Below are 15,617 nucleotides of genomic sequence, written 5' to 3'. Positions count from 1 at the left end.
AAAAGGCGGTGACGATGAACCCAACAAGGTCACTTCCAAGAAGGCCACTCTGGACGAGGCCGCTCTAGATGACGCTGCTGCTCCGCAGATGAGGCCACTCCATGATTGGAGCCATTCCCAAGAAGAGGCCGCTCCCAAGACAAGGCCACTGCTCAATGAAGTTGCTCCCCGGACAAGGCCGCTCCCAAGAGGCTGTTCTGGACAAGACCATTTCCTGGATGAGGCCACTCCCAATGACGAAGAAGCAACAATGACAAGGAGGACAACCCAGATGACACAGACTCTGCTCCCCACGATGCTACTCTGACCAGACTTCCACCCGGAGGAAGCCACCACTGCGGACAAGGCCACTTGTGGTTCGGGGGTGGCGAGGCATTTTGCAGCGAGGCTGCTGGTGTCTAGGGGCCGTTGGCATCTCAGGGCTGCTCAAGCCTCCAGACCGCTGGCATCTAGGGGCTGCAGGTGTCAGGACCGACTGCTGGCATCTAGGGTCTGTAGGCATCAGGACCGCAGGCGTCGAGGGACCGCCGACAACTGGACCGCAGATGTCTCAGGACCGCAGGCATCGAGGGACCGCTGACAACTGGACCGCAGATGTCTCAGGATGGCAGGCGTCAAGGGACCGCCGACAACTGGACCGCAGATGTCTCAGGACCGCAGGCGTCGAGGGACCACTGACAACTGGACTGCTGGGCCGCCGCTGGAGGCTGGAGGCTGGAGGCGGCAGGTGGCGGCGCTCGGGGCCGCCGCTGGAGGCTGGAGGCTGCAGGCGGCGGCGCTCAGGGCCGCCGCCGGAGGCTGGAAGCTGGAGGCGGCGGCGCTCGGGGCCGCCGCCAGAGGCTGCAGGCGGCGGCGCTCGGGGCCGCCGCCGGAGGCTGCAGGCTGCAGGCGGCGGCACTCGGGGCCGCCGCCAGAGGCTGGAAGCTGCAGGCGGCAGCGCTTGGGGCCGCCGCCAGAGGCTGGAGGCGGCGGCACTTGGGGCCGGCGCCGGAGGCTGCAGGCGGCGGCACTCGGGGCCGCCGCCGGAGGCTAGACCGCCGGAATCTGGAAGCTGCAGGCGGCTCGAGGCTGCAGGCGGCGGCTTGGGGCCCGGGGGAGACTGGAGACTGCAAACATGGTTGTAGCTCTTACAAGAGCTGTTACAGCTCTTCTATTCACCGTTGACTCCCCTGCTCTCCGCCGACTTCCACCGCTCTCCGCACCGCTTCACCGCTCTCCGCCGACTTCACCGCTCTCCGCCGACTTCACCGCTCTCCGCGGACTTCACCGCTCTCCGCACCGCTTCACCGCTCTCCGCCGACTTCACCGCTCCTGTAGCAGCTGCTGCTCTCCTGCAGCAGCCCCCCTTTGACAGCCTGGCATAGTAACCTTTATGGGGGTGGTTAAGCCCCGCCCCTACACAGGTGGCCAATTGAATTCCAATTTTCCCAGTGGATATACATACGGCTTACTGATTGGATGTCTCCACTCAGTCTGCCCCACCCTTACATTCAGGGTCCACAAGCAAGTTCCTCTGGGAGGAGCAGACCCTTACAGTTGTCATCTCTTCCCAAACTCAGTTTTCAGACTTCAGAACCAAGACCTTATCTCCGATCACTGCCCAAGGGTGAATGAGATGCAGCGATCAGAACTAATGCTTCCCCATTGCGGCCAAACTTGTGGTTGGCATGTTGTCCAATATTCAGAGTAGGAGAAACCAGCATGCACCATGAGTCCCCGCTCATGATTGAGTGCCATGAGGGCATAAACATGCATTGTGACCCTCAGCGTGAGTTCTGTCCTCAAGGAAGGCCTCTCAGTGGCTGGACCATTAGAAGGCATATTGTGCTTGCCATGCCCCTAGGCCCCAATATTTAACCAGATTTCTGGTTGTCCAGTCATCCCTCCAAAGTGCTCTGCTCTAGAATCCCTCTTTTGGTGGGACACCTCAGGGAACAAAATTGAAAGACTCCTCCCATCCCACAGATTGACCCAAAACAATTGGGATCGGGCCAAATACACAGAGAGGAAGACACGTCCATGGCCCATGAGGCCTCCACGACATTCCACAGCCATCGTTGACACAAAATCCAGAGACAAAAGCCTGAGCAAGCGCCTCACACTCGCCCTTGATACATATCCTGAAGAGTTCTCCTCACGGTCTCTAGATCTGGCCTACCATACCTATGCCCCAAACCTAAGCTGGGTTAGTGTTTTCGACATCTGTCCCCACAGTCCTGGCCCACACACCATCCATGCTGAGGCCCCTGGAGCCACACATCAGGTCTCTGCCTGCCCACTGCATGGGAAATCTGCCCCTTCCATTGTCCATAATCGTACAAATTAGGAAAAACCTCCAAAGTCCCCGAGGCCATCCCAAAAGTGTAGGCTGCCCAGACAATCAGGGGGGGTCTGGCACCAGCTAAGCAACTGCCTCCACTCATACTATAAACAGATGTCGCCAGATAAGAAGATTGAACTGGACAGGCCCCTAGGACCTAATCAGATCCAATGCTGTGATTTCCAGGTATCTCTCCTCAGACGGCTGGTTTCCAATACCAGCATATGGGGGTTTCCTGAGGCACCAATTAAAACAAATCTTGTCTCCACATGGGAAACTTGCTCCTTGGAGCTTTCTCAAAATCTCCGTTTAGTAGAATCCTTCAGGGCCCTGGTGCCACCGGCCCATTCCAAGGTCTCCATGGACACAAACACACATTAGAACCCATTCCCAGGAGTGTCCATTTCATCTCAGCACCCTTGGTTGCTCCCCCAGAGCCAGCAGATCGAAACTGTCTTGTGGGTAGGAGACAAATGGAATGCAAGATGGGCTACCCAGGAATCCTTCCTTAGAAACCTGCTCTGGGGTCGTTCCGTATGGAACATCCTGGAGCCATTCAACAGGTCTCAAATGTCCTGCAGAAGGAATCCTTGCATTTTGGAAGATCTCAAAACTCCAAACTTGTGAAAACCTTGATAGCTTTGTGATGCCGCCGCCCCCCCTTTATGAAGGGGAAATCATGGACAGGAACTCCAACCTGAGCCAACGTCTGATCCTCGCCCTGAGTTCAGATGCACGAGATCTCGATTCAGCTGTGCAGAGTGTGCCATTCTTGCCCTTGCCCTGAAACCTATGTCTACCTTTTGTTCTTATACTTCCCTATTCACACTCCTGGCCCCCAAACCCTCAAGGTTGGCAATTCCGGACTCACAATGCAGCCCTCTGCTTGCCCTCCAGAAGAAAAAAGTTGCCCTGTGGAGTTTCCCCGACACTCCAAATGAGGATAGACCTACACGGCACTCTACTGTACCCAAATTATATACTCTAACCTGGGCACTAATACAGTGTCTGACACAGCCTGAGCCCGGACCTCCTGACCAACACCCAGACAGCTGACCGCACACTGAGCACATAGTACCCGCCATGGCCTTAGCTCATCATCTCTCCCCAACCTAGCTTTTCAGTCTTCAGAACTTAGACCTTAACTCCAAACCCTGTCAAGGGGTCAACGTGATGTAGAAATTGGAACTCCTACTTAACCATGGCAAGAAACCTTGTGGTTGGCATGTTGTCCAATGTTCATTGTAGGAGAAGCCAGTGTTCACCATGAAGTCCCACTGATGCTTGAGTGGGTAAGGGCTAAACACACATTGTGACCCTCAGCTTGAGTCCTGTCCTCTAGTAAGTCCTCTCAGTGGTTGGACCATTAGACATCCTAATGGGCTTGCCATGCCCCTAGGCCACCATTTTTAACCAGATTTCTGGTTGTCCAGTCGCCCCTCCCCAGGGCTCGACTTTGGAATCCCTCTTTTGGTGGGACACCTGAGGTTAAAAAAACAAAATGGACAAGTCCCATCCCACAGAATGACCCCAAATTCTTGGGATCGGACCTAATCCCCAGAGAGGAAGACTCGTCCATTGCCCATGAAATCACCCAGACATTCCACGCCATTGGTGACACAATATCCAGAGACAAAAGCCTAAACAAGTGCCTCACACTCTCCCTTTCTTCATATCCTTAAGAGTTCTCCTCATGGTCTCTAGATCTGGCCTGCCATACCTACGTCCCCAAACCTAAGCTGAGTTTGAGTTTTCAGACATCTGTCCCCACAGTCCTGGAACACACACCCTCCAGCCTGGGTTCCCTGGAGCCACATATCAGGTCTGTTCCTGCTCACTCCACAGGAATTTTTTCCCTTCCATTGTCCATAATTGTATAAATTAGGAGAAATCTCCAAAGTTCCCAAGACCATCCCAATAGTGTAGGCCACCCAGAAAAACAGGGCAGTCTGACACCAGCTAATCAACTCCCTCCACTCATACCATAGACAGATGTCGCCAGAGAATAAGACTGAACCAGACAGGCCCCTAGTCCCTAATCAGATCCATTGTTGTGGTTTCCAGGTATCTCTCTTCAGTGGCCTGTTTTCCAATACCAGCATATGGGGGTTTCCTGAGGCACCAATTAAAACAAATCCTGTCTCTAAATGGGAAACTTGCTCATTGAAGCTGTCTCAAAATCTCTGGTTAGGACAATCCTTCAGCGGCCTGGTGCCACCGACCCATTCCAAGGTCTCCATGGACACAAACGAACATTATGACCCATCCGCAGGAGACTCAATTTCAACTCAGCCCCATTGGTTGATCCCCCAGAGCCAGAATATCGAACCTGTCTTGTGGCTAGGAAACAATTGGAATGCGAGGCGGGCTGCCCAGGCATCCATCATTAGAACCCTGCTCTGTTGTCGTTCAGTATGGGACGTCCTGGAGCCATCAAACATGTCTCAAATGTCCTGCAGAAGGAATCTTTGCGTTTTGGAGCATTTCTCAACTCCCAACTTACGAAAACCTCGATAGCTTTGTGATGCCAACCCCCCCCCCTTTATGAAGGGGAAATCATGAACAGGAACTCCAAACTGAGTCAACGTCAGATTCTCGCCCTGACTTCAGATGCCCGAGATCTTCATTCAGCTCAGTGGAGTGTGCCGGCCTTGGCCTAGCCCTGAAACCTATGTCTAGCTTGTGTTCTCAGACTTCTGTCCTCACACTCCTTGCCCCCAAGCCCTCAAGTTTGACAATTCTGGACCCACAATGCAGCACCCTTCCTGGCTTCTAGAAGAAAAATGTTGCCCTCTGGAGCTTCCCAGACACCCCAAATGAGGATAGACCTACTCGGCACTCTACTGTACACAAATTATATACAGAGAAGTCTGGAAACACAAATTCGGGTTAGTGACTTTGTGGCAATGTGATCGCAGGCCCAATGTGTAGACCTGGAGGGCAGCTCGTCAGGAACTATAATTAGGGTGACTGGGAGGCAGTAGCACAGGCTTTTTTCTCTGGATTGTGTGTCTAGGACGTCCTCGGAATGCAGGTGTGGTCTCATCGGTCCATGAGAGACTTTTCCTCTGTATGGATCCTGGCAGCTCTCCATAGTTTGGTGGGTATTTCGGGGAAGGGAAGAGTGCTGTTTTCCATCTTATGGGTGCCCCAAAAACAGGGATTCCAGATCCGTGCTCTGGTTCTGAGAGTCTGGGACATCCCACTGAGGGTTAGGATTTGGGCCTAGGGGCAATGAGGCTTGCAACGTGGTGCACCTGAGAGAGAGTGTTTGAAAGCATGCTCAGGCTGGGGGTCAAAATGCCTGTTTGCGCCCAAGGTGGCCCTCAGGAGTGGGCGTGGTCTCATTGGACTTGTAACTGGCTCCCCCTTTGAGGGTTGGACACCCATCGCAAGAGCCAAATGTCTTGCCATGAGGAAGGAGGAGTTTTCTATTGTGCTTCAGGTTTCCTCATTGGGAGGGATTCCAGCCAAGGTCTGGGGACAGGCGCCTAATTACCAAGGATGGATAGAGATGACGTACTTGGGCCATGGCAATCCCAAATGCTAGATGTGGGGCCGACTCTCTGGTGACTGACACTAGGTTGGGGCTCAGGCTCTGTCAGACACAGCCCTAGTGGCCAGGGCAAACTATAAATTGGGGTTCCTTTGAGGGCCAAGCAGATTATCCTCATGTGGAGTTTCTGGCCACTCCACATGAGGATAATCTGCTTGGCAGAATGCTGCATTGTGGCTCTAGAATTCCCTATCAAGAGGGCCTGGGGACCAGTTGGGTGAGGATGGAATTGTATACACAAGCTACGGTTCAATTCAGTGCCAAGCGGAAGGCAGTTCCTATGTGCAGTGGCTTATTCGAGATACCCAGCACCTGAGTAAGGGCTGATGTCAGATATTTGCTCACACTGGAGTTTGTGTCTATGATTGACAAATGGAGGAGTGGCGTCAAGAGGTCATGGAGGGGTTTTTACGTTGAGGTTTATGAGCTGCTCCAAACAGCAAGGTTTTGTTCTACTGGACAGGTGGAGTCTGGTTTATTTCCTCCAAGGTCCCCCATGTGGAAAGTTTGGGTAGCAGAGCACTACCGCATGGATGCCTGCAAAGCTCAACTCCATTGACCATTGCAGCTGAGGAACATGGCAAGTTCGTTATGCTGTCTCTGGAACTCAAATCCATGAGTTCACATGGAATCTCTTGCCGATGGGCCACAAGCTGGTTTGTTACAAGGGAGAACTTAGAATGTGCTGTTGGCTAAGGTGTTGTGCAGGATTCTACTATCCTGGGCTTTGGCACAGATGGAAGGGGACGGTTTCCTTCTGGGGACAGGAGATGTTCTGTTGTGTGGCCCAGGGACCACATGTTGTACCATAAGGTCACATTCCAGAACAGGCCTCTGAGGACAGATATCTGTAAACTGAGTCTAAGGTTCCAGTGACGTCCTAGGGGCATGTTAAGTTCACTATTCTGACTCAGGACCATTGATTTGGCTATCTGCCTGGATGTAGGTTATCAGGATGTTTCAGACTGCACAATTGCATTCAGAGTGGCAGCCAATATTGAGGTAGGCTCAGGGGCGTTGCAGGATTCTCCTAATCTAGAAGGTTTGGGCAACTGTGATTGACACAGTTTCCTTGGGGATGGCAGGGACAGTCCTGTAGTGTGGATCTAGAGACCCGATCCTGGAAGGCACGTGTGCCATGGTTTACGTACAGAAGTCTGCTAACACAAATTCAGTTTAGGGTGGATGGCAAGGTGATCATAGACCCAATGCATAGACCTGGAAAGTAGATCGTCTGGAACTGTATTTAGGGTGAATGGAAGGTGGTAGCACAGGCTTTTTTCTCTGGATTGTGTGTCCAGGATGGCCTCCGAATGCAGGTGTGTTCTTATGGGTCCATGGGAATTGTTTCCTCTCTATGTATACTGGTCGCTCCCCATAGTTTGGTGGCTTTTTCGCGGAAGGGAAGAGTGCTGTTTTCCATCTTATGGGTGCCCCAAAACAGGGATTCCAGAGATGGGCTCTGGGTCTGGGGACTTGGGAAATCCAACCAAGTTTTAGGATTTGTGCCTAGAGATGTAGCAGGCCTGCAATGCGGGATTATGCTGGAGCAACTGATAGGGATTGCTTGTAAACATGGTCAGGCTGAGGGTCACAATGCCTGTTTGTGCCCAGGTCGGCCCTCAGGAGTGGGTGTGGTCTCATTGACTTTTAACTAGCTCCCTCTTCCAGGGTTGGACACCCATCCTAACAGCCAGGTTTCTTGCCAAGGGGAAGGAGTTCTCCCATTGACAGGGATTCCAGCCAAGGTCTCGTGACAGGTGCCTGAATATCAAGAATGGGTAGAGATGACGTACTTGGGCCATGACCATGCAAAATGCTAGATATGGGGCCCACTTTCTGGTGACTGAAACTCGGTCGGGGATCAGGTTCTGTCAGACACAGCACTAGTGCCATGGCAGCCTATAAAACAGGGTGGAATAGAGGACTGGGAAGATTGATCCTCATGTGGGGTTTCTGGGCAGACTCACCAGGCACTTCTTCATTCAAGGGGGAAGGCAGAATGCTCCGTTGTGACTCCCGATTTCCCTATCAAGAGGGCTTGGGGACCAGTCGGGTGTGGATGGAATTGTAAACAAAAGCCACGGTTCAATTCAGTGCCAAGTGGAAGACATTTCCAATGGGCAGCAGTTTATTCGAGACATCCAGCACCAGAATAAGGGTGGATGTCAGATGTTTGCTCACACTGGATTTTGTGTCTATGATGACTGACCAATGGGGGGGTGGCGTCAAGAGGCTGTGGAGGGGTTTTCACGTTGAGGCTTATGAGTTGATCCATACAGCAAGGTTTCGTTCTACTGGACAGGTGGAGTCTGGTATTTTTGCTCCAGGGTCCCCCATGTGGAAAGTTTGGGTAGCAGAGCTCTACCGCATAAATGCCTGGAAAGCTCAACTCCATTGACCATTGTAGCTGAGGAACATGGCTGGTTCGTTCTGCTGTCTCTTGAGCAAAGTGCCAAGTCCTGGAGTTGACATGGAATCACTTGCAGATGGGCCACAATGCTGGTTTGTTACCAGGGAGATCTTAGAATGTGCTGGTGGCTAAGGTGCTGTCCAGGATTCTACTACCCTGGGCTTTGGCACAGATGGAAGGGCAACTGGGGACAGGATGCCTTTTTTTCTTTTCTGGGGACAGGATGTTCTGTTGTGTGGACCAGGGACCACATGTTATAACATAAGTTCACATTCCAGAACAGGCCTCTGAAGACAGATGTCTGAAAGCCGAATCTAGAGTTCCAGGGGCATATTATGTTCTCCAAGGACATATTATGTTCTCCAATCTGACTCAGTACCATTGATTTGGCTGTCTGCCTGGATTTAGGTGATCAGGGTATTTCAGACTGCGCATTTGTGTTCAGAGTGGCCGCCAATATTGAGGTAGGCTCAGGGGCCTTGAAGGTTTCTCCTATTCTATAAGGTTTGGGCAACTGTGACAAGCACAGTTTCCTTGGGGATGGCAGGGACAGTCCTGTCATGTGGATCCAGAGACCCCATCCTGGAAGGCATGTGTGCCATTGTTTAGGTAGCGAAGTCTGCAAAAACAAATTTGAATTAGGTTGAGTGGCGAGGTGATCATAGGCCCAATGGCATAAACATGGAGGTCACCTCGTCTGAAACTGTAATTGGGGTGACTGGAAGGCGGTAGCACAGGATTTTCTCTCTGGATTGTGTATCCAGGACTGCCTCGTAATGCAGGGGTGTTCTCATGAGTCCATGGGAGACTTTTATTCTCTATGTATCCTGGTGTCTCCCCATAGTTTGGTGGCATTTTTGGGGAAGAGAAGAGTGTTGCTTTCCATCTTAGGGGTGCCCCAAAACAGGGATTCCAGAGATGGGCTCTGGGCATGGACACCTCAAAATATGACCAAGTTTTAGGATTTGTGCCTGGAGTCGTACCAGGCCTGCAATGCAGGATCAGGGTGGTGCAACTGAGAGGGATGGTTTCAAAGCATGGTCAGGCTGAGAGTCACAAGGCCTGTTTGTGCCCAGGGCAGCCCTCAGGAGTGGGCATGGTCTCATTGGTCTTGTAACTGGCTCCCCCTTTAAGGATTGGACACCCATCCCAACTGCCAGTTTTATTGGCATGGGGAAAGAAGAGTTCTCTATTGTGCTTTAGGTTTCCCCATTGTCAGGGATTCCAACAAATGTCTGGGGACAGGTGCCTGAATACCAAGGATGGGTAGAGATGACATACTTGGGCCATGGCAATCCCAAATACTAGATTTGGGGCCCACTTTCTGGTGACTGACACTAGGTCGGGGCTCAGGCTCTATCAGACAGAGCACTAGTGGCGAGGAAAACCTATAAATAGGGGTTCCCTCAAGGGCCTAGCAGATTGATCCTCATCTGTGGTTCCTTGCCAGAATCACCAGGCACTTCTTTCTATAGGGAAGGCAGAATTCTCCGTTGTGGCTCCAGAATTTCCTATCAAGATGGCCTGTGGACCAGCTGGGTGAAGATGGAATTGTAAAGAGAAGCAACGGTTCAATTCAGTGTCGAGCAAAGGCAGTTCCTATGTGCAGCAGCTTATTGGAGATATCCAGCACCTGAGTAAGTGCAGATGTCACATATTTGCTCACACTGGAGTTTGTGTCTATGATGACTGAATAATTGAGGGCCAGGGATGGGTTTTCCCGTTGAGGCTTATGAGCTGCTCCAGACAGCAATGTTTAGTTCTACTGGAAAGATGGAGTCTGGTTTATTTGCTCCAGGGTCCCCCATGTGGAATGTTTGGGTAGCAGAGCACTACCGCATGGATGCCTGCAAAGGGGCCTTGAAGAACCATTGCAGCTGAGGAACATGGCAGGTTCGTTATGCTGTCTCTGGAGCGAAGTACCAAGTCCTTGAGTTGACATGGAATCTCTGCATATGGGCCACAAGCTGGTTTGTTACCAGGGAGATCTTAGAAAGTGCTTATGGCTAAGGTGCTGTCCAGGATTCTACTAACCTGGGCTTTGGCACAGATGGAAGAGAACAGTTTCCTTCTGGGGATAGGATATGTTCTGTTGTTTGGCCCAGGGACCACATATTGTGTCATAAATTCGCATTCCAGAACAGGCCTCTGAGGATAGATGTCTGAAAACCGAATCTAAGGTTCCAATGACATCCTAGGGGCATGTTAGGTTCACTATTCTGACTCGGGACAATTGATTTGGCTGTCTGCCTGGATGTAGGTAATCAGGTTATTTCAGACTGTGCATTTGGGTTCAGAGCATCTGCCAATATTGGGGTAGGCTCAGAGTCCTTGTAGGTTTCTCCTATTCTAGAAGGTTTATGCAACTGTGACAAGCACAGTTTCCTTGGGGATGGCAGGGACAGCCCTGTATTGGGGAACCAGAGACCCCATCCTGGAGGGCATGTGTGCCATGGTTTTGGTAGAGAAGTCTGAAAATACAAATTTGGATTAGGGTGAGTGGCATGGTGATCGCAGGCCCAATGCATAGACCTGGAGGGCAGCTCATCTGGAAGTGTAATTAGGGTGAATGGAAAGCGGTAGCACAGGCTTTTCTCTCTAGATTGTGTGTCCAGGATGGCCTTGGAATGCAGGGGAGTTCTCATGGGAAAATGGGAGACTTTTCCTCTCTATGGATCCTGGTGGCTCCCCATAATTTGGTGGCATTTTCGTGGAAGGGAAGAGTGCTGTTTTCCATCTTAAGGGTGCTCCAAAACAGGGATTCCAGAGATGGGCTCTGGGTCTGGGCAACTGGAAAATCCCACCAAGTTTTATGTTTTTGCCTAGAGGCATACCAGTCCTGCAATTCAGGATCATAGTGGTGCAACTGAGAGGGATTATTTGAAAGCATGTTCGGGCTGAGAGTCACAATGCCTTTTTGTGCCAGGGCGGCCCTCGCGGGTGGTACTGGCCTCATTGGTCCTGTACCTCGTTCCCCCTTTGAGGGTTGGACACCCATCCCACCAGCCATGTTTCCTGCCATGATGAAGGAGGAGTTCTCTACTGTGCTTCACGCTCCCCCATTGGCAGGGATTCCAACAAAGGTCTGGGGACAGGTGCCTGAATACCAAGGATGGGTAGATATGACGTACTTGCCCCATGACTATTTCAAATGCTAGATATGGGGCCCACTTTCTGATGTTGGGACGGGACCCATGACACGGAAAACCACCCTCCTCCCATCCCCTGAAAGACACCAAACTCTTGGGTGCCGGCCAGAATTCCCAGAGAGGTAGAATCTTACATGGACCCATGAGGCCACCACTCCATTTCATGGCCATCTTAGACAAACAAATCAGACAGAAAAGCCTGTGCTCCTGTCTCCTGCCGTCCGAATCTCAAATCCCGAGGAGCTGCCCTCAGGGTCTGCAGATTGGGTCTGCCATCACCTCTCCCCTAACTCTGACCCGAGTTTGTGTCTGAAGACTTTGGACCCAAATTCCTGACACATATGCCCTCCAGATGGGGCCTCCAGGACTACACCACATCACTGGGCTTGCTCTCCTGAGGAATCTCAGCCCGTCTCATTTTCCCAAACCCAGATTAGGAGAAACCTGAAAGGCCCCTAAGCCCACCCCAATTTCATAGGCCGCTCTGAAAAAAATGCACAGTCTGACATAGCCTCAGAACATACATCCAGGAAGACACCCAGGTCAATAGGAAGGGATAAATGGCCTAAGACCATGGCGGGTCCGATGTGCTGGGTGTGTGGCCAGCTATCTCCATGTCTGTCGGAAGGTCTGGGCTCAGGCTATGTAAGACAGAGCATTATTTCTTAGGGTAGACTATGTATGGGGTGTTTCTGAGGGCCGAGTACGTTGATTTTCATTTGGGGTTTCTGGGCAATGCCATAGACAAAGTTTTTCTTCTGGGGGGCAAGCAGAGTGCTTCATTGTGGCTCTAGAATTCCCGATTGGGAGGACTTGTGGGCCAGGAGTGTGAGGACAGAAGTCTGAAAACACAAGCTAGGGTGAGGTTTGGAGCCAAGGGCACGGCAGGCCCAATTTGCAGAGGTTGAATCGAAATCTCCTGCATCTGAAGTCAGGGTGAGGATGAGACGTTGGCTGAGGCTGGTGTTTGTGTCCATGATGGCACCTTCATGAAGTGGGGGCCTCATGAGGCCAAGGAAGTTTTCCCACACTCAGTTTGGAGATTGCTCCAAACCACAAGGTTTCCTTCTGTGGGACAGTCGAGTCCTGTTGGATGGCTCCAGGACGTCCCATACAGAAGGGCTGGACAGCAAGGTTCAAAGGATGGATCCCTGTACAGCATGCCTCGCATTCCAATGGCCATTAGCGACAAGACATGTTTGATCTTCTGGCTCTGGGGCAAGCTACCCAGGGTGCTGAGTTGAAATGGACTCTCCTGAGGATGTGTCATAATGTGGGATTGTGTCCATGGAGACCTTGGAATTTGCTGGTGGTTCAGGGGCCCAGCGGAATTCGCCTACCTGAAGGGTTTGAAATAGCTCCAATAAGAAAGCTCCCCATGTGGAGACGGGAGAGGTTCGGTCTGGTGCCTCAGAAAAGCCCCAGATGCTGGTCTTCAAAACCAGTCCTCTGAGGAGGGACACCTGGAAACCAAAGCTAGGTTTCAGATTAGGGCCTAGGGGCCAGTCCATTTCAATCTTCTGTCTCTGGGGACACTGTCTAAGTGTCTAAGTGGAGATAGTTGCTCAGCTGGTGTGAGAGTTCCCCTCATAGTTCAGGGAAGCCTACACTATCGGGATGGCCTCAGGGGCCTTGGAGGTTTTTCCTAACCTGTATGGTTGTGGTCAATGGATTGGGCACAGTTTCCTTGGAAAGGACAGGCACAGTCTTTCGGTGTGCCTCCAGAGGCCCTAGCCTGAAGGTATGTGGGTCCAGGCTGTGGGCACAGAAGTCTGAAAACACAAACTCGGCTTAGGTATGGCGCCGAGGGTATGGCAGGCCGGATCTACAGACCGAGAGGGGAGCACCTCGGCTTATGAAAGGACGGCGAGTGGGAGGCGTTCCCTCAGGCTTTTGTCTCTGGACGTTGTGTCCAGGATAGCCGTGGATTGTAGGGGTGGCCTCAGGGACTATGGACGAGTTTCCCTCTCTGAGGATTTGGTCCAGCTTCCAAGAGTTTTGGGACATTTTGTAGGAAGGATGAAGTCCTGTTGTCTGTCTCAGGTGTCTCTCCAAGAGAGGGATTCCAGAGCCAAGCGCCAGGTACAGGCAACTGGAAAACTCGAACTATGGTCAGGATTCAGAGCATAGGGGCTTGGCAAACCCCATATATGGGTTCTTGGTCCAGGCCCTGAGAGGCCTTACTTCGACATGGGGCTCACGCCGAGGTTCACAATGCGAGTTTGTGCCCAAGGCGGTACTCATGTTTGGGCGTGGCCTCAGAGGCTATGAAGGTTTCTCCTACCCTGAATGTGTGACTCCATGCCAACAGCAAGTTTTCCATCCATGTGGAAGGAGGGGTTCTGATTTGTGCTTCAGGTACCCACCTGTGCCGGGATTTAATATAATGTCTAGGTTGATGTCTGAAAACCCAGGTTGGGAAGAGATGAGGTCCTAAGGCCATGGTGTGTCTGATGTGCTGGGTGTGCGGCCAGCTGTCTACTTGTCTGTGGGGACGTCTGTCCTCAGGCTGTGTCAGACAGATCATTAGTGCCCAGGGCAACCTACCCAATTGGGGTGCGGTCGAGGTTCGAGCAGGTTGATTCTCATTTGGGGTTTCTGGAGAGCCCCATAGGGCAACGTTTTTCTTCTGGTGGGCAGTCAGAGGGCTGTGTTGTGGTTCCAGAATTCCCAGTCTTGAGGGCTTGTTTGCAAGGAGTATGAGGAAGGAAGACTGAAAACACAAGCTAGCGTGAGATTTGGGGCCGAGAGCATGGCAGGCCACTCTGCAGAGGCTGAATCGAGTTCTCCTGCATCTGAGGTCATGGCGAGTATGAGACGTTGCGTCAGGCCAGAGTTTGTGTCCATGATGTCCCCTTCCTGAAGGGGGTAGGGGCTTCATGAGGCCAGGGAGGTTTCACTACGATGGGAGTTGTGAACTACTCCAAACCTCAAGGTTTCCTTCTGCAGGACAATCAAGTCCTATTGGATGGTTCCAGGATGCCCCATATGGAGAGACTCGAGAGCCGGGATCTAGGCATGGATGCCTGGAAATGCCACCTCACATTCCCATTGTTTGGTCGGGATAAGGCAGGCTCAATCTTGGGGCTGTTGGGTGAGCTACCTTAAGGGTTGAGTTGAAATGGACTCTCCTGAGGATGGGTCATAATGTGTGTTGATATGTGTATGTGGTATGGCCTTAGAATGTGGTGGTGGCTCAGGGACACTGCAGGACACTCCAACCCAAAGGCTTTGACACAGCTCCAACAAGGAAGCTTCCCATGTGGAGATGAGAGGTGTTCTTTTTGGTGCCTCAGGAAAGCCCCATGTGCTGGTCTTTGAACCCAGGCCTCTGAGGAGTGACACCTGGAAACCAAAGCAAGCGTTCCGATTAGGGCCTAGGGGCCTGTCGGGTTCAATCTTCTGTCTCCGTGGACATCTGTCTGCATGCCTACATGGAGGTAGTTGCTCAGCTTGTGTCAGAATGCCCCTGTTTGTCCAGGGCGGCTTCAAGTAGTGGGATGTCCTCGGGGGCCTTGAGGTTTCTCCTATTCTTTAGGGTTGTGGCCAATGGAATGGGCACAGTCTCCTAGGAGAGAGCAGGCACAGTCCTGTGGTATGGCTCCAGAGGACCCAATCTGGAAACTGTGTTTGCCAGGGCTGTGGGGACAGATGTCCGAAAACACAAACTTGGCTCAGGTTTGGGGCCAAGGTTATGGCAGGCCTGATCTCCAGTCCGTGAGGGGAGCTCCTCTGGATATGAAAGGAGGGCACGTGGGAGGCAGTCGCTCAGGCTTCTGTCTCTGGGTGTTGTGTCCACAATGGCCGTTTAATATAGGGGTTGCCTCATGGGCCATGGAAGAGTCTCCCTCTCTGGGGATTGACCAAGCTCCCAAGTGTTTGGGGTCATTCTGTGGGAAGGGAAGAGTACTGTTTTCTGCCACAAGTGTCCCCCCAGTGGAGGGATTCTAGAGCAGAGCAGTGGGTACTGACAACTGGAATACCCACCATCTGGTTAGGCCTGGGTGCCTATGGGCATGGCAAGCCCCATATGCGGGCACTTGGTCCAGCCACTGACAGGCGTTACTTGAATAAGGGACTCACGCTGAGGGTCACAATGCCTGTTTCTGCCCAAGGCGGCCCTCAAGCATGGGCGTGGCCTCATGGGCCATGCAAGTTTCTCCTACACTGAAGGTTTGA

Source organism: Neovison vison, chromosome 7, assembly GCF_020171115.1.
Source record: "Neovison vison isolate M4711 chromosome 7, ASM_NN_V1, whole genome shotgun sequence".
NCBI classification, from domain to species: domain Eukaryota; kingdom Metazoa; phylum Chordata; class Mammalia; order Carnivora; family Mustelidae; genus Neogale; species Neogale vison.
The sequence above is the reverse complement of the archived record's forward strand: the minus strand, read 5'-3'. Positions refer to the sequence as shown.